Source organism: Neolamprologus brichardi, chromosome 15, assembly GCF_056152115.1.
Source record: "Neolamprologus brichardi isolate AB-2024 chromosome 15, ASM5615211v1, whole genome shotgun sequence".
Classification (NCBI taxonomy): domain Eukaryota; kingdom Metazoa; phylum Chordata; class Actinopteri; order Cichliformes; family Cichlidae; genus Neolamprologus; species Neolamprologus brichardi.
The window spans coordinates 34,023,487-34,046,597 of NC_142118.1; the positions used below are offsets into that span (position 1 = coordinate 34,023,487).

General features: G+C 41.7%; 1 protein-coding gene across 9 annotated transcripts in view; it reads left to right on the forward strand.

The window, feature by feature from the left end:
* The first annotated feature begins 8,021 nt into the window (after positions 1 to 8,021).
* ptprsa (protein tyrosine phosphatase receptor type Sa) overlaps positions 8,022 to 23,111 on the forward strand; it is a 222,281-nt gene continuing 207,191 nt past the window's right edge. For all 9 annotated transcript variants that reach the window (XM_087852747.1, XM_087852752.1, XM_087852750.1 and 6 more), the window contains exon 1: positions 8,022 to 8,311. The gene's annotated coding sequence lies outside the window, so the exon portion shown is untranslated. The remainder of the gene's footprint in view (positions 8,312 to 23,111) is intronic.

Here is a 23,111-nt window from a genome sequence, read left to right on the forward strand (position 1 = left end):
CAAAGCTAAAAAATAATTAAAGTTCAAGAAAGCAGCATGAGAAGCGCAGACAGTGGCTGAAGTGGACAGTTCTCATTGTATTAAACACTCAGTTTCACTTCACTACAAAGAATTTCTTTGTCTTCTAAGAGACTGACAGCAAAGCAAATGAGAATAGTCCACATAGCAGTTGTTCCACATATTTTTGACACTGTCACAGTACACAGCTATAACATGTAGCTGTGTATTTCTACTTCTATCTGGCTTGATGCAGTGTATCCAGCAGGGGTTGGATCACCATAGAGAATAATGCATTGCATCTTTTTTTCTTTTGTAGACTGAAAAATGGGGATCAGAGTAAATCTTTGGTAAGGATGAAGTGCACTGAAGGAGTATGAATGTCCATATTTTTCCTGGCTTTGGATAGCTATGCATTTTATTCCTCTTTCATATTTTATTTGCATTGTATACAGGTGTATTAACAGATGGAAACAATCTTTCTTATTCTTTATAATAAAAGTTTAACAGGCCATAAACATACTTGTATAACTGATATACATACACATGAAAAGAGGGCAATGATTCTGTTATCAGTGGTTTCCTATTCTCCTTTTTCTGAGAAACTGAGAATGTTAAAACATCTTCAGTGTACGTATTAGTATGTTGTGAACATGAACCTGGGGGGAATCAAAAAGATCAAGAATTAGCCCTTAGCATAGCTGGACTGCCCGGTCGGCCAATGGTGATTTTTCGTTTTTATGGGCCAACAGTGTTGGGACTAACGCGTTATTAAGTAACGCGTTACAGTAACTACGTTACTATTGTGGTAACGAGCACGGTAACTAGTTATTATGCCAAAACCAGGAACGCGTTAGTCGTTACTAGGATTTAGATAGGGTCGTTACTCGTTACTTCGTGTGGCGGCTATTGCGGAGCTTCCACAGATTCTGTAACATTAGCAAGTGGTGGAGGCAGCAGGTGGATGAGGGAAAGGGGACGTAGAAGGAAAAGAGACCCGAGGCGGCCGCCGGTCCAAGTGTGAACTGAACTTCAGGTAAGAAGTTATGACCTGCAGTCTATCTGGGTCAGATATAAACCAAGTTTAGGTGGAGTTTATTTTCGTTGTGCTGACTTTTTCCGTACTGCGTACTAGCTAGCATGTCGGAGTTTCGATACAGCTGGGTGGGTGCTATGAAGTTAATGATGTTGAACTTTATTTTGTTCATAAGTTATTAGAGTTGCCAATCGTCCCGTCTGGTATTCAGAGAAAATATTACGCGTTTCTTATTGAGGTGAAAAGGAACAGTTTGTCCCGTAATTCAGCTACAATGAAAAGGGCACAAAGCTGGAGTTATTCTGTGTCTTTGCTGCACAGCTGCCTCTTCTTCTTTCATTCTCCCCCCTCCCTCTCCCGTTTCTACTTCAATCATGAAAACTGATCAATGATCAGCTGATCGGCTCGTTTGTTTATCGCCCACTTTGCGCCAGAAAGAGGAAACCATGTCGCGTTAAACAACAGCAGCACGTGTAAGCTTGATCAGCTGTTGTTAGAATTTAGTGTCAGCTGATGTTTGCTGGAGCCACAGCTGCAAAAAAGCTGCTGGTCATGATATCGGTTTGGTTATCTGGTGAGAGGGAAACATGAAGATGAAACCAGGAGACGTCCTTACTGAATCATCAGAGCTCAGCAGGTGATGGAGAAACAGGTTTACCTTTTAGGTGACATGAATGAGTTGAAGGGAAGTTATGAACTGTTTCTGAGAGACAGATAACCCCAGGATCCTTTTTTAGGTAGCTGACAGCTGGTAATTGTGCAGGTGCGGATCTAGCAAAGTTTTGCCAGGGGGACCAGGTAGGGCATTAACAGGGAAAGGTGGGCACAAAGAAATACTTTTCTTTCTTATTCTAATTTAAAATGTCTAGCTTTTAAAAAATAATTATCTGAATCTTGTGAACAAACGATTCATAGATTGATGCAAATATACCATCAAAACAGTGTACATCACTGTCACAACAGTGTTTGTTTTCATTCAAAGGCTTTATGATTTTTCCTATAATGGTGGGCCAGTCTCTAGTCAAAATGCCCGGGCCGATTTTTTGTCCCAGTCCAGCCATGTATGCAGCTCATCTGCAGTCTGGTGTTACCTACATCTTCCTATTCAGAAGGCAGAATTTCCAAGTTCTGAGTACAATCAAAAGTACCACGACTGCAGTTTTTGTGTTGGATGTAAAAGGCGCACATGTTGCTGTGACGTAGGCTAGAATCATGGCAGCAGTCAATGATGGTCCGGATGTGGGATTTCTCTCGTGGAAATATGCACATTATCTTTTCCTTTCTATTGGTAGGTGGCACAGTGCACTTGTGGCAAGTAAGCAAGCTAGAAGACTGGCAAAGTTATGGAAGCAACACATTAACAAGAGAATTCTGAGTAAAACCAAAGTTACTTTCCCTAGTAACTAGTTACTTTGAAAGTAACGAGTAACTTGAAGTAACTGAGTTACTTTTGATAGAAGTAACTAGTAATGTAACTAAGTTACTATTTTAAAGTAACTTACCCAATACTGTGGGCCAATGATTTTTTTTATTTTTTTTTGTAACGGTATAAACAATGAAAGGTGGTGGATTGGTCAGATGCTGGCCGGTGTGTAAAAATAACTCAGTTGTTTGGTGGTGGCATTGCGGAGCTTCCACAGATTCAGTAACATTAGCAAGTGGTGGAGGATAGCAGGTGGATGAGAGAAAGGGGAGGCAGGAGAAGGAGAGACCTGAGGCAGCCACCGGTCCGAGTGTCAGGTGAACTGAACTTCAGGTAAGAAGTTATGACCTGCAGTCTATCTGGTCAGATATAAACCAAGTTTAGGTGGAATTTATTTTTGTTGTGCTGACTTTTTACAATCAGTTACAATAACTCGTACTGCGTACTAGCTAGCATGAAGGAGTTTCTATCAGGGGCGATTCTAGGATCAGAGCCTTGGGGGTGCTGAGCACCCAGAGAGCTGCCCATCCAGGCAAGGTAAACTTTACTCATCACAATGAGACTTCTTCCCCGTCTCTGTCAGTCCCTGCATCCCTAAATGCCTCCAGTTGTCCCGAGTTCTGTCTGACTGCCTCCTTGGTGCATTTAAACCCCTGTTCCTCCCTGTCCTCATCATCTGTTGTCTTCATCTCCATTATCAGTCATCATAATTTTACCCTGTCTTTGCAAGTCTGCAAATTTCTTTATTAAATCACAAGTTTCTTAAATTCATCAATTCTCTCTGTGCCTGGGTCCTCGTCACAAAACATGACATCACTGTTTTGTACATTTTAACACAATTTAATCCCCACATTTTTGAAAGAATAGCAAAACACTTTTTTGAAAAGTCTGTAACAAAACCATCAAATCTGATCAAGGTTATTAAAATGCTGCCAAAGAAGAATGGATTGGAATTTAAAAAAAATACATATCCTAACCTTAATTACTGGGGAAAAATGATAAATGATGCTCATAGTGAGTAAAAAGTAAACTGTGTGCATTTTTTGGACAGAGATTCACTTCTAAAGTGTATGTATAATACAATACAGATACATAAAAAATACACTCCAAAAATAGAAGAGTCCTTGAAATATACAAAATATTATTAGAAAATGGAGACACTTGGCCTTTGGTACAATGTATACAATGTATGAAAAGATCTTTACTGCAGATACTACTATGGCTCTGCAGATTTTTTTCTTTTCTTTTAACCTATGTCGCCTCACCTTGAGGTTGGTAAATCTGTCTATCACATTTTGGTGGTCAAGTCTCTCACGCATCTCTTTCTCAACTGACATCACAGCCAGGTGCTGGAGTCTGCTTTGACCCATGGTCCTTCTCAGCCAGGTATGGAGCTGACTCAAGACACTAAAAGACCTTTCACAGCTACAGCTGCTAACTGGGTTTGTTAGGGCAACCTGAATAACAGTTTTCAGTTTGGGGAAGATCTGATTATCCAGAAGATTGTACAATGTTAACATATCTGGAATGGCACCAGCCTCACTCTTGAGCTTTATAAAGTCTATGGCAACCGTGACTTCCTCTGACTGAAGCTCAATATGGTAATGCAGTGCCAGGGCTGACAACCCAGTTTGTTTTGCAGATTCTGTATAGCAGCTTTAATATAGGGAGAACACAACTTCCAGATTGTATGAGTTGTTTGAATTAGTTGTTTGTCTTTCTTTTTCTTTGCCAGTTAAACAGTTACTGTTTTGCCTGTTAGTACTCCCTGTCTGTTTTCTTACCTGGTACTTCCTGATCTTGTACTTTGTCCTCATGTTCCCCTCTTTCCTCTCTCGGAAAACACGTTTTCAACTAGGGCTGCCACAAACGATTATTTTGATAGTCGACTAGTCACCGATTATTTTTGCAATTAGTCGACTAATCAGATCATGCATCCATTGGACGTACAGCGTACAGCTTATTGCACCAGCATGCATCTGCTCTCATATAACTATCATTAGCTCACAGCTCTAAGTGTTTAAGGTATGTGCTAACTAAAAATAAAGACAAGATGATAGTTTATTAAATTTGAATGAAATTTGCAGATTGTTTCGGTGAAGTTTAATAAACTCATTGTTATCTAAAATATAACAGGACACCGGAGTATATTCTCGAGCATCTCACACTTCTGATAATCAGTTGTCTGCTTGACGTTTATTCAGCTGTGTAAAAACTATAACTTTAATCTCAGCCTAACCGATTTACTCAGAAACAAATAAAATACTAAAAAAAGCCAAACAATAACATTTTTAAGTTATCTAAGTGACTTATATATCATGTTTAACCTGAGTAGCGAAAGACCGCAGTGGGTTTGAAAATGATTTGCCGGAGTCCGGTGTTCTCACGGGCTCTAGAGAGCCTAGCCCCCGGCTAGCTATCAAGCTAGTGGGTGACAGACGTCTCCGAAAACGTCGGAGCGCTTTTGAAAATATGTGGTGTCTTGATAAACTGAGCAGATATTTGAGGTTTACACAGCTACATTCTCGCCTGAAAATATGTAGTAGTAGTAAATCCTACTACTTATTCCTGCATCTTTTGTGATCTTACAAAGCTTCAAACGACGCATCGACTATTAAATCAGTCGTCGATGATTTTGATAGTCGATGTAATCGTGACTAGTCGACTAATCGTGGCAGCCCTATTTTCAACACAGCAGGTTACCTGGTGTAATGTTTTTCAGTTAAAAAGAAACATGGTCTGACTCCTACCTAACTATATAAAGAGTAACTGAAAGTTAAATGCAGCTAATATGTCCTGTTTTAAGCCAGGCACTTCCACCTCTGCTCCGCTGCGTCTCAGCCACCATCGCTCTGGCAGCAACGGCGCTAAAGCAAGTAGGAGAGAGCCGAGCTGGAAAAAACCATTTTGGGAGGGGGGAGGGGTTATCTATACTTTTGTTGTTAAAATGTTCCATCTCAATTAAGTACTGTATGCTTTTTATACTTTTAGTAGTGTGTCCCACAAACAGCAAATATTTTTAAAAAAAGTAAGACATCTTTGGGGGTGCTTTGATTCATTTTGGGGGTGCTGAAGCACCTCCAAAACTGGGCTAAAATCGCCCCTGGTTTCTATACAGCTGGGTGGGTGCAATGATGTTACTGACAGTGAACTTTATTTTATTTATAAGGTTCGTTAGTAGAGTTGCCAACCGTCCCGTGCAAACGGAATCGTCCCGCATTCAGAGAAAATATTACCCGTTTTGTATTGAGCTGAAAAGGAGCACAGTTTGTCCCATACTTCAGCTAGAATGGAAAAAGACACAAAGCTGGAGTTATTCTGTCTTTATGCTGTCAACTGCCTCTTCTTCGCTCATTCTTCCTCCTCCCTCTCCTGTTTCTACTTCAATGAACATGATCATGAAACTGATCAATGATCTGCTGATCAGCTTTTCTCTCTCATTTGTTTATCGCCCACTTTGCGCCAGAAAGCAGAAACCAGAGGATGTCGCGTTAAACAACAGCTGCACGTTTAAGCTTGATCAGCTGTTGTTAGAATTTATTTAATATTAATTTCGAGTATCAGCTGATGTTTGTTGGAGCCACAGCTGTTAAGCTGCTGGTCATGATATCGGTTTGGATATGTGGTGAGAGGGAAAAATGAAGATGAAACCAGAGATGTCCTTACTGAATCATCAGAGCTGAACAGGTGATGGACACACAGGTTTACCTTTTAGGTGACATGAATGAGTTGAAGGAAAGTTATGAACTGTTTCTGAGAGACAAATAACACCAGGATCCTTTTTTACGCTGACAGCTGGTAACTTTGCAGGGGTGGATCTAGCAACGTTTTGCCAGGGGGCCAGGTAGGGCATTAACAGGAAAAGGGGGCACAAAGAAATACGTTCTTATTCTCATTTAAAATGTCTCGCTCTTATTAAATAATTATCTGAAGCTTACAACCAAAGTTTTTATCTGACGTAAAATGTATAGAAATCATACATATACCAACAAGACTGTGTACATCACTGTCACAACAGCATCTGTTTTCATTCAAAGGCTTTATGGCATTTCCTAAAATACCTGGGGGGCTGGTCTCTAAATGCCCGGGCCGATTTTTTGTCCCGGTCCAGCCCTGGCCCTTAGCATATATATATATATATATATATATATATATATATATATATATAAATCCACTGGTGACAACAAGTGAGAGTGTGTCTATCACCACAATACAGAAAACAGCATGATAGGAAAGATGGTCTGATAGAAGGCAGCAATGTATTGAACACAAAACCTGTGTTTTCAAGTGTCCATCAACTGCCATTTCTTGGCCACTTGAGGCTAAGTGCCTCCTTCAAGGAGCAACTCCATGCATTAGGAGAAGTATGAGTGGCTGGGCTCCAGGAGGCTAAATTTAAAGTTGTCCCTGTAAGACCATCTGTGGCACTAGACAAAGTTGAGGAAGGCAGCCTTGTCACTTAAAACATCTGATTAACTAAAACCTGCAGCTGAATCTGATTGATTAAATGTCCTCTTGGGCCTTATCATTCTGTTTTTTATTCATTTTCTGGGGGGGTTTAGCAGTCAGCAGCAAAGTGCAGAAAATACCTCATTGTCTTCTTACCTATTTGAAGGTTTTGCAGTAAACCCAAACAAAAATAATTTTATAATATTAACGAATCACACACTGGCTTCTGTAGAATACATTTCTTAAGTCACACCTTGCTCTTGTAGTTGCAGTTTTGTATTTTGCCCTTACATCTTCTGGGGAGGAAATTCATATCATATGGAGATAACTTATTGTTAACTGTGTTTTAGAAGTTTAAAAATATGTGTGCACTAGAATACAATTTATCCACAGTCTCGTTTAAATAAATGGGTAAATAACAGTCCAGTGAGATGGATTGCTTGCATTCGCAGTGTAATATTTGATATACACACGAGCTTATCCTTTGAGTCTGATACGAAGAGATGATGCTTTATCTTTAAGATACCCCTGCTGCACCAAGTAGGGGGCGGTTGCCATGACGCAGTGCGCTGTAGGCATTGGCCTGTTTCATGCTACCTTACCTTCCCTCTTATGGCGGGTAAAGGCAGGCTGGTGATGCTACTGGATGAAACCTTTAGTAAGGCGGGGAAAAACTGTATGACTTCATCATAGCGAGTGGAGCACTGCAAAAACCTGCATTCTAAAAAAAATTCTTCTTACGCATAAAGTCCCGTTTTTTTCTCCACTGCTCAACGAAATTGTTTAGGGAATATATGAAAAAGTTGCATTATAATTCTGAATTATCTTGAGTTAAAATAGGTCAAAATAGGTCATTGTAAAAATTTAGATTTTTCCTTTTTTTAGAGCAGTTTTCATCTATAGTCGCTAATGAGTAAAATATTAATTAAATAAACACGCCAACAAAGGTAATGATAATAAAGTTAGAATGTTAAAGTAGCTTTATAAAAGAAGGGGGCAATGAGAGGAGGGGGGAGAGAAGACAGAGAGAGCCTTCAGTTGAGGGGTGGCTGGAGAGGGAGGGCCGGACGCATGACATCATTCCCTCAGCTTCTCTGCACGGACAGAGCTCTGGTTTCTCCAAGTGCGCACGGCGGCTGCTGCTGAGGGAACGACTCCTCCTGCCGTACCCAGGCGCGTCCTGAGCATCCTGCGCTCTTGGGTGGATTTTAAAATCACTACTTAAGCCGGCAGGGGAACCCGTGTACGGTTCCTCACTGGACCTGCCGCGGGGACGAACATATTTAACACAAACCCGGGGATTATTGTTTGTTTTAAACATGAAGATGTGATGGGTTTATGAGCTGAGAGAGAGCGTGAGAGAGAGAACAAATAAATAAAAGCTGGAACTCCGACACCGACAAAAGGTAGGCAGACTTCTCAGCCTGTTTTCCCGAACAGTGTTCGGCTACTTTTCTTCCACTAGACCTTGGTTTTTATGTCATGGTTTTATCTGTGTGTAAAAGAAAGGGGGGAAGCATCAGGCATGAGGTCTGGGAGCGCACAGACCTCTTCTGTCGTCTTAACACCTGCGCAGAGAATAAGGCAAGTCTCCAAAGAAAGCGTTTCAGAATACTGCAAGAAAGCACGTTCAAGTTGAAACGGGGCTTAGCGACGGAACGAGATGCTCGAAAGTCCCGGACTCAGCGGGAGATTCGACTCTGCCCTCGCAAAGGTGTTGCTATAGTGGCAGAGCATCTCTGCCGCTTAAATAACGGGGATACGTTCACGAACGACGGTCGCAACAGGCACTGCTTCCCTTTTCTGTTCTGCTCTCCCACTCACTTAATTACAAAATGAAAAAATAAGCCTGGGTGGTTCTGCAGCAGAAAGGCGAAGCAGGATTTCTTTAAGGTCTTCTTTTACTCCTCTTTACGCAGCATAGAGCTTCTTTGGAACATTTCCCATATTTCTTAATCATTCTTTTATTTCGGGCGGGGGTGTGTCTCTCTCGCTTTCTCTCTCTCTTTCTGTATTTCTCTCTCCGTGTGTGTGTGTGTGTGTGTGTGTGTGCGTGTGCGTGTGGTGGGAGGGGGTTCTCCATCTAGCAAGTGCATCTCCACAGGGGGGTGTTTCATTGACCAAGTCAATCGTGACAGGCTTTTCGTTAGAATCCGGCTATGCCCACAGACCAGGACACATCCAGCTCTTGTCGTAGGCATCGGCCGTAAAAATGCTATTTTCGATCATTTCTGTCCCCTGTATCTCTTTCCCCTTTCTCTCTGTGGATCTCTTGTTTGATCAATATTCAAGCCTGAGCTGTAAGTGTTGGACTTTGAGAGCGGTGTTTGGTCTGCGCCCCTGGACGGGCTTTTGCTTTTGCGCATCACGTTGCCTCTGGCTTGTTGAACGTATTTTGGCTCGTTTCGAGGTGCGCCGCTTGAGCTTTCCACAGAGCCACCGAGGTGGAGTCAGCACAGCAATGACACTGACTTTGTCTAATTGCCAGTAACGTCCTTGCTGAAGCTGGAAACTCCGAAACGATTGGAATTTGCTCCCGTCTGTAGATCCTGTCGCTCCCGTTGACATTTGACGTGAAAGACCTTGTGTTTAGCCTCTGAAGACATATCTAAAAAATTAAAAAGCTGGTTTTATACACACATGCATACACACACGTACACACACACACGCACGCACGCACGCGCACACACACACACACACATTCTAAATTAAACAGTCACCGGGACACGGACTACAAACTGAGTAACCATTTTTTAAGTTTTATAAGATTTGGATGATTCCTCTCATAGTTTAATATTTTTGTAAAAGCAAAGCAAACACATCATGTATCATTCGGATTCATTCTTATTATTATTCATGAGAGCAAGGATAGTCTTTTTAGGCGATTTCTTATTTCTAACAGCATTTTTTTTTTATTTCTAATAGCATATTTTTATTTGGAGTTTGGTTTTGCCATATTTGCCACAAAACAATTTAGTCTATCATTTTCACGAAGTTGTGCATTTCCCATCTTGTTCCATCTCTTTGTTTCGATCGCAATGAGCGCATCGCGGGTCAGCAAAGCTCATTAAAGCCAGAGGAGAGAACAATATCTCGCCCGCGCCAGGGTTGTTAAAAGAAAATGGCTTTATTCATTTTTCTCTGTACCAGTGGTAACTTAGTTATAGCTTTTTTATGGTGCCTGGAAATGGCTCACAGGCTCGCGGTGCTATGTAATGTAATCAAATTTATGATGTTGCTGTGTATTACAATTCCCTGTTATGCTCCCTCACATGAGAAATTTGGAGTGACTCCCGCCCCCTCGCCCCATCCTCCACACGGGCAAAACACAATGCCCAGAAACATCAGAACAAGTCAGGTTAACAGCCACCAGTGGGCTGAAGAAGAAGAAGCACGCACCCCTCGGCCCCCACTTAAAATAGCCCACGATACTTCCTAAATTATATTCTGACTTATGCTACCACAAATTTATTCAAGCAACCAATCACGTGCCTCTTGAGTTTTACATTTTTCACATTTTATGCACATTTCTTTTCCAGTAACAGTCAAAAGTTTGATTTCTGCAAAGAAGATTTAGAAATATGCAGAGCTGATTTCGTAATGATGAAACAAATGATGTGATGCAGCTTAGCACACAGAGCAAGACATGCACACATACAGATTTGTATTCCCTCATCTTTTTTTTAGGCAGAACAGCACCCTTGGGATTCATTTGGCTATTATTTGTATGATTTTAATATTTCAGTCTAATTTCTAATTCAGATCCATATTTTAGAAAGATGTGTCGCTATGTTTCTGTCCTCCTCTTAATATTAAGATGCAGTGGTACCCAATGATCACTAATGCAGAGCACAGTCTTTCCTGTCTGACAGGCCTGTGGAAGAACAGCCTTTCATACTTAATTGGAGAACACATTTTATGCAGTTCTTCAGCATCCAATGTGTGTTCATGGAGCCGTCAAATACCCATGTTAGACATGCAAAAGAGGTCATTCTAACAGATAAAGGATCAAAGATTTGAATAAAGTCAGTGAGGACTGTTCTTTAACAAATAATATTGTTGCTGGATGTCTTGATACTCCTCTCGTTCAAGATCGGTTGGCTGAGGTGCAAGGTGAAACCCTCATTGGCACAACCAGTGAGACCAGCGAGTGCAGAGCATTAAAGGTGTTGTAATAGAAGAGTATGTTAGCTTAATATTCAGGCTCTATGAATGGATGAAATATGTAATAGGATGGCATGTTAGCATCCGTTGTTTGCTCCTGCTGAAATATGCTTCAGATATGCTTGCCTGTCGCCAGCTGTACAGTCAAGATACTTTCAGGCACACGAGTGAGGCCACGGCTGTTAAAAATCACCACTGGACTTGCAAATATGTAGAGCGACAGACAAGCACCTACAGACTCACGCACATAAACATATGATTTTATTACAAGATGAGCCATATTCTGCAGTTTCATCAAAAGCCACCAAACCAAAATTTTTGGTCACGCTATTAATGCAGGTGAAATGAAAATGGATGTGGAGGGCTGGTAGGGCTATTTATGGAAACTCAGATGCTGTAAAGTAACATCAGAAAGAAACGAGAGAGAAGAAAATATTAAATCATAGGCACCCTTCATGGAGCGTTTTGTCCATGTGCACTGAGGCAGTCTAATTACCAGGAGAGTGCTTGTTAGTTGTCACCTCCAGATAAACAATGGGCTTTTTTATTCCTCCTCTCCCCCCCTCCCCCCTGCCTGTGGCAGAGTTTGAAATTCTAGGTAACAAAATGTCAGCTTCAGTGTCCAATCGGCTTCATCTCTGCATCTCTGCAAATAAACCAAAGTAATTTAAATGCATGTTAATAGCGTAAAACAAGATTGACATCTAGAACCAAACAACTGCTGACTGCCACTCCAGAGGTGATTAACTTATTGAAGAAAAACTTGGGAAGGATAGAAGGATGTGACAGCGCATTTTGTAATGAGCCTTGTGTTTCAACTGTGCCCTATTGTGCAGTAAATCTTGTCAGAAAGCATATGGTCCTGAAATATGCTAATGAGTTCTGGAATATTCTAACGGCAAAGAAAGAAATGTCCTTGCATCCTCTGAATTTGTCATTCCAAACAGCTGAGATATAAGCTCTTTAGAGAAAGTTGACTGTCAGAATGGGGGCAAAATGCACTATTCAAAATGTTTCCATGAACATTCTGACCTGGTTTGAGCCTACCATTGGGCTTGACACTTTAATGGCTTTGATATGTACGCATTTTCCCAGCACAGCTAACATGTCAAGCAGGAAGATGTTGTCTGATCCTGGAATAATTGAAATTTTATCCTTCATTCCAAGTAAGGAAAGGAATCACTTGTAAGGGATGGGGTTAAAAGCCTCTGGGCCTTCCCCTTCTTGTCTAATGTGTTAGGCTTAATCTAAAAAAATACCGCCTTTGTGGGTATGGATGTGTTATATTACCTATAGTTTCATGTATTTCCAACAAAAGAAACACAGGTGCTGTAGCCAAGTTGACACCAAAAAAATGCTGAAATTACTTATACCACTGATATCTGTGGCCATGGAAGGGGCTAACACAACAATTCCCTCTCATTCACAGATGCAGTCATATGAAAAAGTCCAATTTTCTTACCCAGCTTTCCCTGTAATGCTAAGTGACGTCTGATTCTCAAACCTGATGGAATATAGAGTGGTTCTCAAAAGGCATCATGACAGAACTGGCATTGCACCAGCACCCTACCAACATCATTACAGCAGTATGTCAAGCATTGCACTTTAAAACAGGTCTTTAAAGATGACTACAGTGGTAATCTGTAGTCTTAGAAAACCCAAGCTTGTGGGGGGGGGGGGGGGGGGGGGGCTAGCTCTTCTCTTGAACGTACCAATGCCTCTCAAAGCATTTGTCATATCTCCAGTTGCACTCCAAGCACTCTAAAGATGCTACATGCTCATTGCTAACTTACGTAAACACCTGTAAAAGAAATTAGTCCATTCATTTTTCGTGTGGGGTTCACAAAGGTAATGGGATTGTATATAATGCACAACTGAGATTTCCTGAGAACTAAGTAAAAAAATGAACAGAAATGTTGCTTTATTCGTCTCTTTTAACCAATAAAAATTCTCAGATCCACAACTTGCAAAACATTGATGGCTGTGAGCTTGGCAGGATGTTTTCAGGAAACTGGATACATGTAAATGTCCTTTGGGAAAACAATTTTCCTCCCGGGGGCTGTGTCTCTTGAAGGTCACAGCAGCATTTCACCTCCCCACTTGTCTTGCCCATAACTACACCACTGGGTATCGCTGGATGCTTCCTGCCAAGCTAGTGAGGGGAAGCTGATATTGGTATGGGTCAGTGAGGCTGATGCATTGTGACAACAGCAAGAATAATAAAACACTGTCTCGCCTGCTTACTGCTCGCCAGCATTATAGTCAAAGGATTGACAAAGAATGAGTGATTCATAGCCTTTCGTGGATAGTCATTTATGTTTGATTCAGAAGTGTAATGTAACACACCGGTCGTGGTACCTTTGGGGCGTGGTGTGGTCATCACTGGGAGTAGGTGGATGGCTGAAGATGCTTGTGAGGTGAGGAAGGAGATAGAGAGCATGTCACACAATAGCAGGGCTGAATGAAGACAGAGAGAGGATAGCACTGGTGGTGGCCTTGTACATTTCATCTGGAGGCCCTAATAAAACCCTCACAGGCCGGCATTGATCTCTCCCAGAATAATCCATTTAGACTGAGCGTGCCTGGCCATGTGGGGCCCCTTCAATTATTTATGGGAGAATGCTGTGCAAGCTTCCGTTGGGATGCAACAATGTGCCCTGGGAAACCTGTGAACTGAAGATTGCTGGAGAGCAGGGGAGACACTACATTTGGAAGGAGGAGAAATGGCAGATGAAAAAAGAGAACCAGCTGGAGAGAGATATGAGGGACAGGGGGAGAAAAGGTGGACAAAAGAAAACATGGAGGGAAGGTGAAAAAATTGCAAATTTGAGAAGGAAGGAGATGACAGAGGGGAAACAAAAAGAAAGAACAGAGAAGCAGGAATGGCAAGGTGCCGGTGATGAAAACAGAGGAAAAGACCAAGAAGAAGAAAAGTCTGCAGGGTTAAGTTTAAGAATACAGCCTTTAAGAAGACAAAGGAGGAGGAGCGATGGGTGAAAATGGAGGATAGAGGGTGGGTGCAAAAAAAAAAAAAAATCTAAGGAAATTAAAGAAAGGAGATGAAAAAGGGATATGGAAGAAAGGATGAGGTGGGTAATGAGGGGGCAGAACATACTGAGTAGTAGTGGGAGAAACTGGTACAGATGATGGAAAGATCAAAATAAAAGTCAAACAAGAGTTAAAAGTAAAATAATGGGCAGGGAATAAAAGTAGGTACGAAAAGACAGGGGGAGGAAGGGAGGGGGAGGAATGGGGTAAGGAAGCATCAGAGGTAGAATTATAGATGAGAAAGGGTAGAAGAGTTGACAGGAAATGAGGCAGGAATAGATGGATAGGAAGAAGGTGGAGGATGGGACCTTTAAAGCAAGTCATGAACATCTATTGATCATGGAAGAGTTATGGTTGCTATTGTGCTAAGTGGAGACATGCCAGCTTGACTGGCTGTACAGTTGATCATTATTCCTGCTGCAGTCACCTTTTGTGCTGTGTTGTAAAAAAAACCCATGGCATTCTCGCGTTTAGTGTTGTGTTTTGATCAAAAGTTTATTCAAATCTTTTGGAAGATTATTTAATCAAAGTGACTTTCACCGTGTCACCACAGGTTTTTCAGGGTGATTTGGTCATACATCTAAGGTTAATCTAACGTTGTATGATAGTTCTTTTCATGCCAGGCTACTTATCCTAAACTTCCTGCTGCACAGTATTTCGTGCAATTAGCTGTCCACAGGCCTCTCAGAAATCCAGACAGATTTATCTCACCTATAATTCCCAGCATCCTATTAGGTTTTCCGTCCAGTGCCTTCTGCCAAATCCAGATTTATGATTCTGCAAAAGACAACTAAAATGGAAACTTTTGTCTGTATGGTTGAAAGATTATGTCTTACACATTCAGAGATGGTATATCTTTGCTTCACAGTGTCTCTAACCCTAGTGACCTCTTGATAGCTTCTCTAAAAGCTATTTTAGCATTTAGAACATTGGACGGTGCGGTAGTGTCGCATCACAAAAAGCTCCCGGGTTCATATTCAACCTGGGGCTTCACTGTGTCGAGTTGGCATGTTTTTTCTGTGTCTGTCTGGATTCCCTCCTGGTACTCTCACAGTCTAAAGACATGGGGCATAGGCTAAGGCTAATTACTGATTCTAAACTTCCTGTATGTGTGAATAGTAGCCTGTCTTTATGTATTAGTCCTGCAACAGAATGATGACTTGTCTGGAATGAACCCTGCCTCTTGCCCTGTGACAGCTGGGATAGGCCCCGACCCCTCCGGTGCCCAGAAGACGACGGATGGAAGCTATTTTAGCAAAATGTTCACACTTTCCTATTTTCTGCCATGGTACAACTACCATATTAATTCATTAAGAACAGTTGTGCCATCTGTCCTTAAATGATCTGCAATCCACATTAATCTTAGATTAATATAGCTGGCATTTAATTTTTTGATTATATCAAGTCATGAGTGTACTACATTACAAACTCTCAGTGGAAACACAAAGGCGAAGGGACTTCTTCAAATGATTTAAACTGTTAGTGAAGTACTAATTGAGCAGACTTGCAGTGGCAATGGGGGGAAAAGAACTGTGTAGTGGCTATTACATAGGCTATGTCAAACTGCTTAATCAGATTTGCTAAATGGTGTGGCGGTGTAGCTATTAACTAAAGATAGCAAGTTTCTCTTTAATTAGTAGGATCCCATTTCCCACCCCTCTTCCTCCTCCCAAGCAGCCACCCAGAATTTATTGTGTGTCCGCAGACATTGATTATCGGATTCTAGTAATTGTTTTGTCTTCGCTTGATTAACAAACCTATGTTTTCTCCAGAGGCTATGTTCAATAGCAGCCATTAATGGCAGGTCTCTGGCACAACTTTGAATGCTAACGAGATGTTTACGATGATTACAACAGAAATGCATAAAAACTTCCACAGAGGAAAGAAAATGTTTCCTTATTTTCTCAGGTTTAAAGAACAGCAAAGTTTGGTAAAAGGTTTCGGACACAAATGTTTGAGTTTGATTGGTCCCTCCAGTTGATGGTGCTTTGTGTTTTTTTGTGATTCCAGTCCAGCAGACACAGGCAAGATGATAGATCTGCAGATGGCTGTGTGAACCTTGGCATTGTTGGCACGTCAGGAATTTGAGCAGTCTGCCTCGTTTTTGATCTTCTCCTTTTTTGAGAGAGGTTGAGGTGAGAAGCAGAGTGCATTCCAGCTGCTGAGGAATAGGCATGTAATGAGAAAGAGGCAGAGGGGTGATGGAGAGCTTTTGGGGGAGCTTCGGGTCATGCTAAGGGGCTTGAAGAATTCAAGGGCGTAAGGTTTGGATGTAAGCACACTAGTGTACTCAGATTCTATATATGTTTTTTGTAAACCCAGTTACAAGTAAGACCTTTACCTTTTATCTGATGCCTTTCAAAGGTACCTGCCATTCTCTGTCTACTACCACAACACCATGACTGGTCTTTGACTCGTATTTCAGAAGAATGCATTTGGAAAAATCGAGATTATTTCTTTTCATATATCAAAATGTACAAGAAACATTTGTGTGAGCATGCTGTTACTTTGAAATAATAAATTGGCTGTTCTATTCAACATACAGGAGGAATTTGGATCACTTATGCAACATTTGTGAATGAAATGATCCAAAGACACCAACTGTACAATCTTATGGCCATGTTTCAGTATAACACTACTGCACAGTGTGGGTGCCAGCATAGACCTTTTCTGTCAAAGACCTGAAAGTGACTCAGCCTGCAGTAATATTGAGCTGGAATGCACAATCCTGTTGCAATCTAAGAAGTTGCTTTTCATTGATACCTGTAGCGACACATCCTTACAAAGCAACCCTTTTAGTGCAATAACCAGTGCAGTTTTCATTCTTTTGTTGCCCTCCCAGTAATGCAGCATGCTGCACCGAACCATCTGGATGTAATTCTATTTTTCCTGGCTTCTCAGCAATTAATTCTATTACATTTCAGTTGGTTTAGCTACACGTCTACCTGCATTTTAGATCATTTTGTAGTTTTTTTATTTTTTATTTTCTAAATGACCCCACAATTTTCCAGTTTCCAAGTTGATGAAATTAAATGTATTTGTAAGAAAATGAAGAAATGACAACTGATAAATGCAGTCAGTGGGACTTTTATGCTGGCTTCCCCTGTGACAATCACCTTTAGGCCTCAATCTGCTGCTTGAGTTGTCTGTCGGTTTGTGCTTTTAGCTCAAACCAGCTGCTGAAGCAAGAACAGGATGCTGCGGGAGACGAGGAATGAGCTCTACTTAAAAGTAATTTATATTTACTGTCGTTTTGTTGGGTGAAGAGGAAGTGACAAATGTGAGCTTGTTGTTTATGAGGCTTGGCTAAGTGCTGGCAGGGCTGCTTTTCTCTGAGGTAGTTGGCTCTGTGTTTAATTCATGTCCTTGGGAGGTGCATTGCTTTGTGGTGTAGTGTGTGGCAGGCGAGCTAATGAGAGGTGAACCTATCTGCTTCTTATTCTCCATCTGCCTCCCTCGCACTTTGCCCCTGCTTTCTCCCACTTCTTGCCCCTGTCTCTCCTGCTTTTCTGTCCTCAGTCTCTGTTTTGACCTTTTTTCTGCTTTCGACCCCGTCCTCACAGCGCCTTTCGTTTTCTGTTACTTTGAGCCGTCGTGGAAAACGCGTACACAAACTTTCCTTGAAATTACCCCCTAGCTTGCCGTGCTTATGTGGATGTGAAACATGGAAATGGAGCATACTCCTTGTCATCACTTCCTGTCAAATAAATCATTCAGACCTTTGACAAAACCCCAAATAGGACTGCCAATTTTCAAAGCTGTCCCGTTCATCACTTTGATTCATCTTCTCAGAGATGGAAACCCCCACCTACCAGCCATCACCACATACTCACACACACACACACTCCCTTCAGTCCTCCACCATCACACATTTACAGTCAGAGAGTTAGCTGGAGAGGCTACCCTGCATTCAGTTTTCAAAGGAGAAGCAGTTCAGTGCAGCACCAGTGGATGTGGGCTCTAAAGCACCCTGAAAGAAAGACAGGAGAACGACAGGGGTGAGCTGAAATGTTGACCTCTTTGTCACCTCAGCTCAGCTACATCCACTTTCTTCTCCTCTTTCTCCTGTGTACCTTGTAAGGTGCTGTTTTAATTGACATGAAGAAAAAAGCTCTAGTTATCTGGCTGCCTGCTCCTGTTTCATGTCACAACTTTTTTTTCCCCTCCTTCCTTGTTCCTTGTCCATCATTCCTCTTCTCTGTGTCTTTGCCTCTTAGGCTTTCCCTTCTTTTTATCTGTATTTTTTTGTTTCTCTCTCTCTGCCTCTTCCTTTCTGTGCCTGTCTTCCTTCAGCACAGAAACACAGCGTTCCCCACTGATTGCCTGTGTTGTTTCCCTCCTCTTCTTTCCTCCTTGTCTAGTTATTTACATCTCCCTGCCTCACACCAGCCTACTCAACTTGTCTCTCTGTTCTCAGCTCTGACTTGAAATCTTTATGTAATTGCTTCTTAAATTTTGAAATGAGGGTATCAGCTCGGCTGCATAGATTCGGTTTGGAAAACAAAACAATGGCACATGGAGCGGTGATATCTATGCTAGTTCCGGCACAGATATAGTCTTAAATCAGTAGACAGTAAACATGGAGGGGGCTGTAATCAAGATAATGTGTCAAAATATCGTCTCAAATAAGTGCACAGAGGACTTGCAAGGTGTGTGCCAAGCTGTGACACTTGCTTCTACAAGGACTTTGGTTCCAGCTCTTCCTCCATTATTGAGCTGTCTATATTTCCATCTGGCATCACCTGCCAGTGGTAAACTTTCTCCTTCCATCCGCTGCTTTTCAGTGCATGACGAGTTTTGTTTGACTGACACTTCTGTACGTTCTTCCTATGTTCGGTGTAGTCAGCCCGGAAAATGAAAGAAATCCATTTTCACTTAGATCTGTAAAGATAGCAGCCCATCTCTCAATACTATGTATTTTCATCCATTTCATGATGGACTCGTGAGCAGCTGAATATCATCCTTGCCTCCTGGAGGACAGACAGTAACTGTTCTTTATTATTGAAACTACCTTCGGGTCACGACGAGTCAGTGATATTTCAGAGTTTTTCAAAGATGGCTTTTGTTGAGTCCTACAAGCAACATATTTTTGAGTTCATGATCAGGTCCACGCCGAGATGTGTATATGTGTCTGTATTAGCAGAGAGCAGTTATCCATTTTTAAACTGATCTTCAAAAGTGCACATCAATTCAATCCTTGTATTGCAATTACTGCAAAACCTACACACACCCAAGATATTTACAATATATGCATAATACAAAAAAGAGATGTCAACTAGCTTAATTTGGTATTATTCTTCTGCAGTTCGTATGCTCCTTTCTGTAGATCTCCTCCAAAAATAGCCCTTCCGTGCGTAGCCTGTGATGGGACTTTCTATACTCCCGGGTCAAATGCCATTCCCCTTTTACACTGATCGTCACCTGTTATGTATTTTTCATAGCTCTGAGTGTCTGTCTTTTTTTTTCATCCTGTATTCCCTTTTGCCCCTCTCCTCCCTAAGACCGGCTTGTCCTGTCACTCCAAGGTGGGCCTTGAAACTCTGGCGCATTTTTTCACAGCCGCCCTTTGTTTTCATCTATTGTTCTTAAAAGCGATTATGACCATCAGACAGGGCCATTAAATATTTAGTGGAGCTCGGGCTGCTGCGTTCTCCGGCTTCACAGGAACGCGCACCACAGATGTTCAAAGTGTCTCTCTGTAGGAAGGCGGTGAACAAATACTTTGAGGGGCAGTCACTCCATTAAATAAACGCTGCTTTTTGGACATAGAGTATGTGTAGATCTTGTGTGGTTCAGTGGCAGTGCTTAGTGTGTTTCTTTGTCCTTTAGGTAGTGACACACACATATATGCCTTTGTGCTTGTGTGTGCCTGTCTCTGTTCGTTTAAGCCACTGTGTTTTGCATTCACTCCTATACTCGTTTATTTGCCTTCTGTCTTTGTCTGTTTTTGGTGCCTGCCCCTCACATTATTTTGCTTTTCAATATTAGAAAATGTATATATAACCCAATCCTCGTTTTCCACTGCAGAAAGAAACAGAATGACGAGTTGCTTGAGAGAAAAAATAAATAAACTCCTCTGCTATTGATTTAACTAAAAACGGTGGATTCACCAATTGCCTCTCCTGTTACTGCTACATTTAATATTGAAGTCCAAATCTGAGAAACTGCACTCTGGTGCAATACTCTATAACTATAGGAGAGAATTTTGTCCATCCCTGCTGCTTTCCACTCGTCATCTTCCTTTCTGTTTGGAGTAAATCAGGTAAAGCTAATGTTTTTCCACACTCTGTGATATGTATGCATGATATGTTTTGTGTTTCTTTTTAATATAATTTCAGTTGTGGATTATGGGTAAGCAAAAATCATGCTCACTGTTGTTGTTGTTTTTTTTTATTGCAAAATATTAAACTGAAAATATTTAATTCATCAAGGCTTACAGGTTGAAAAGCTGCAACATTCATTGTTGAAGCCATCGTGCCCTTGAAGCATAACGGAGCTTTGTTGTCTTGGCTGTTATTATTCAGAAGGATTTCAACTGAGAGAGCAGCCAGGAGTTCAGTGTCTTGCTCAAGGATGTTTTGGCTGTTCTAAAAATGAAAAGTGATGTGCCAGTTATGAGACGTCCAACCACAAGTCCATCCTGCCAGTTTATAATCTTATATTTACTGCAAGTCATGATGATGAAAAAATGTTTTGCCCTACTAGATATTATGGCTCATATTGCGTCTAATAATATGGCGCTGTCTGCTTACACCGAAGCTTCATTTTCTATAAACAAGTTAAGTGAGAAACACTCACTCTGTAGTGATTGTCTCGTGGCTCCATATCTTCCTCCTGTAAGCTAAAGATGTACAGGTTAATGGAGTGGGAAACTCCTTCTGTCTGCATGTTTGTTTTGTCCTGCTCAGAAAACTTTCGGGAATTCTCCATCATCTCAGTATAACAGGCAGCATAAACCATTAGGAGTCCAGTTCACCTGTTTGGTGCAAATGAAAGTGAGAATATTTGCAGTGGAGAGGCACAGTCCTCACAGTGGGAATAGTTTTGCCAGGTGGTGGCCACAATCCATTGCTTTCTCCTCATCCGTCCTTTTTGCTACTGTCCTCGTCACTCCTGGCATGAGGTGGTACCCTATTCAGGTTGCACAGGTAGTCCAGCTCTTCCTAAATGGCACATCCATATGTGCCATGGGAAGATGGCTTGCTGTGTCTACTTGCACAGTCTAAATACAATACAATACAATTTTATTTATATAGCACATTTAAAAACAAGGTGTATGCCAAAGTGCTTCACAGAAACCAAATAAGAGCAATAATAAGTACAAGTAAATAATAAAAGTACAAAAGAATATACTAACAGGTGGGAGACTTAAATAACCAGTGATACCAGGCATAGTAGGCACGAGGTGAAAGGCTGAAGGTTTAAACATAAAAACATTAATAAAAGCAAAAAATATAAGTTACAGTACAGCTAAAAATGCTAGGAGGTCTAGGAGGCAGGGAAGGCAAGGCTAAATAAATACGTTTTTAATTGAGATTTAAAAGATTGAATTGAATCAGACGCGTGGATAGCTTGAGGAAGATTATTCCAGAGGTAGGGTGCAACAGAGGCGAATGCACAGTCACCTCTGGTCTTAAGGCGGGATCTAGTTCGCACCAGGAGCATTTAGCCTGCTGATCTAAGCGCTCTCCTAGGGGTATAAAAGCTGAGGAGCTCCTTAAGATAGCTGGGCGCAGTGTTATTTATGATTTTAAAAGTGAGCAATAAGATTTTAAAATCGGAGATCGGAGAGAACTGGAGTAATAGACTCAAACCTACCAGTTTCGGTTAAGAGACGCGCAGCAGCGTTTTGAACGAGCTGCAGTTTGTCAATAAGGGCAGAATGGAGATAAATAACACTGAGATGATCCCAGGAATTGGGCCATTACATGAACAGAGCTGGGCAATTTAAAGGCATTAACCAATCAGCAAGACCAGAATCTGCTCCTTTGTGCAAGAAGGAACAGGATGACTCCTGCCAGGGCCCCGCAAACTGAACTCTAGCAGTCTTTTTAAATGCAGCTCAATTGGAGTTTGCCTGAGAACATCAGAACTGGCATGTCCACCACTGGCACCCTGTTCCCTTCATATTTGACAGTAGTGCATGTGACAGATGTGAAAGTGTCTGGAGACACCGTGGCGAACGTTAAGATGCCTGCAACATTATCCAGCATGACCGGTTAGTCAGTGGGTCGGTGCAGCATATCCTTAGAGTGTCACACAGACCTCAACGTGCTGTTGTGTACTGGGCTATTCTCAAACCCATCATCAGACCTTATGCTGGGGCAGTGTGGACTGGGTTGCTTGTGGAGCAGGACAATGAGGCCTCATGTGGCCAGAGTGTGTAGGTAGTACATGGGACAGTACATATTGGTGCATCTGAAGCCACTATAGCTCATTGATGCCCTGATCCAAGTCTGAGAGGAGCCCAGCGCTCCATCTATTGTCTTACCAGGAGCATGCCCAGACATTTTCAGGCATGCATGCAGGTACATGGGGTCATAAACATTATGGCCACATTATGATTCAAGTTGGATCAGCTTGTGATTTCAGTTTTCTTTAGTCCAGGCCTCAAAGTGCTGAAATAACAGATTCCATCCCTCTCAGATGTTTTAGTTACAGCAGTGTGTCTCTCCCTGTTTAAATGCTCGTTCACTGCTGAGGTGTCACCTCCAAGAAAATGAGAGCATTTCATTTTCAGCTCACCACATACTAGGTCAGAACCTCTGGACGTGACATTGTATTTTACCCTCAAAAAGTCTGAAAGGTTGTATTTTAACAAATACCAGGATCTTTGCCCAAAAGGAATCAGTCAGGGTTGTTTCTAAAACCTAATCCAGTAGCAGCTGAAACGGAAAAGTCTAAAACTAGCAGTCCGAGACAAGACACAAGCAACGATCCTCTGAGTGAACAAATTTATACTTTTACCACCCCAACTGCGCTGTAAAGCAGACT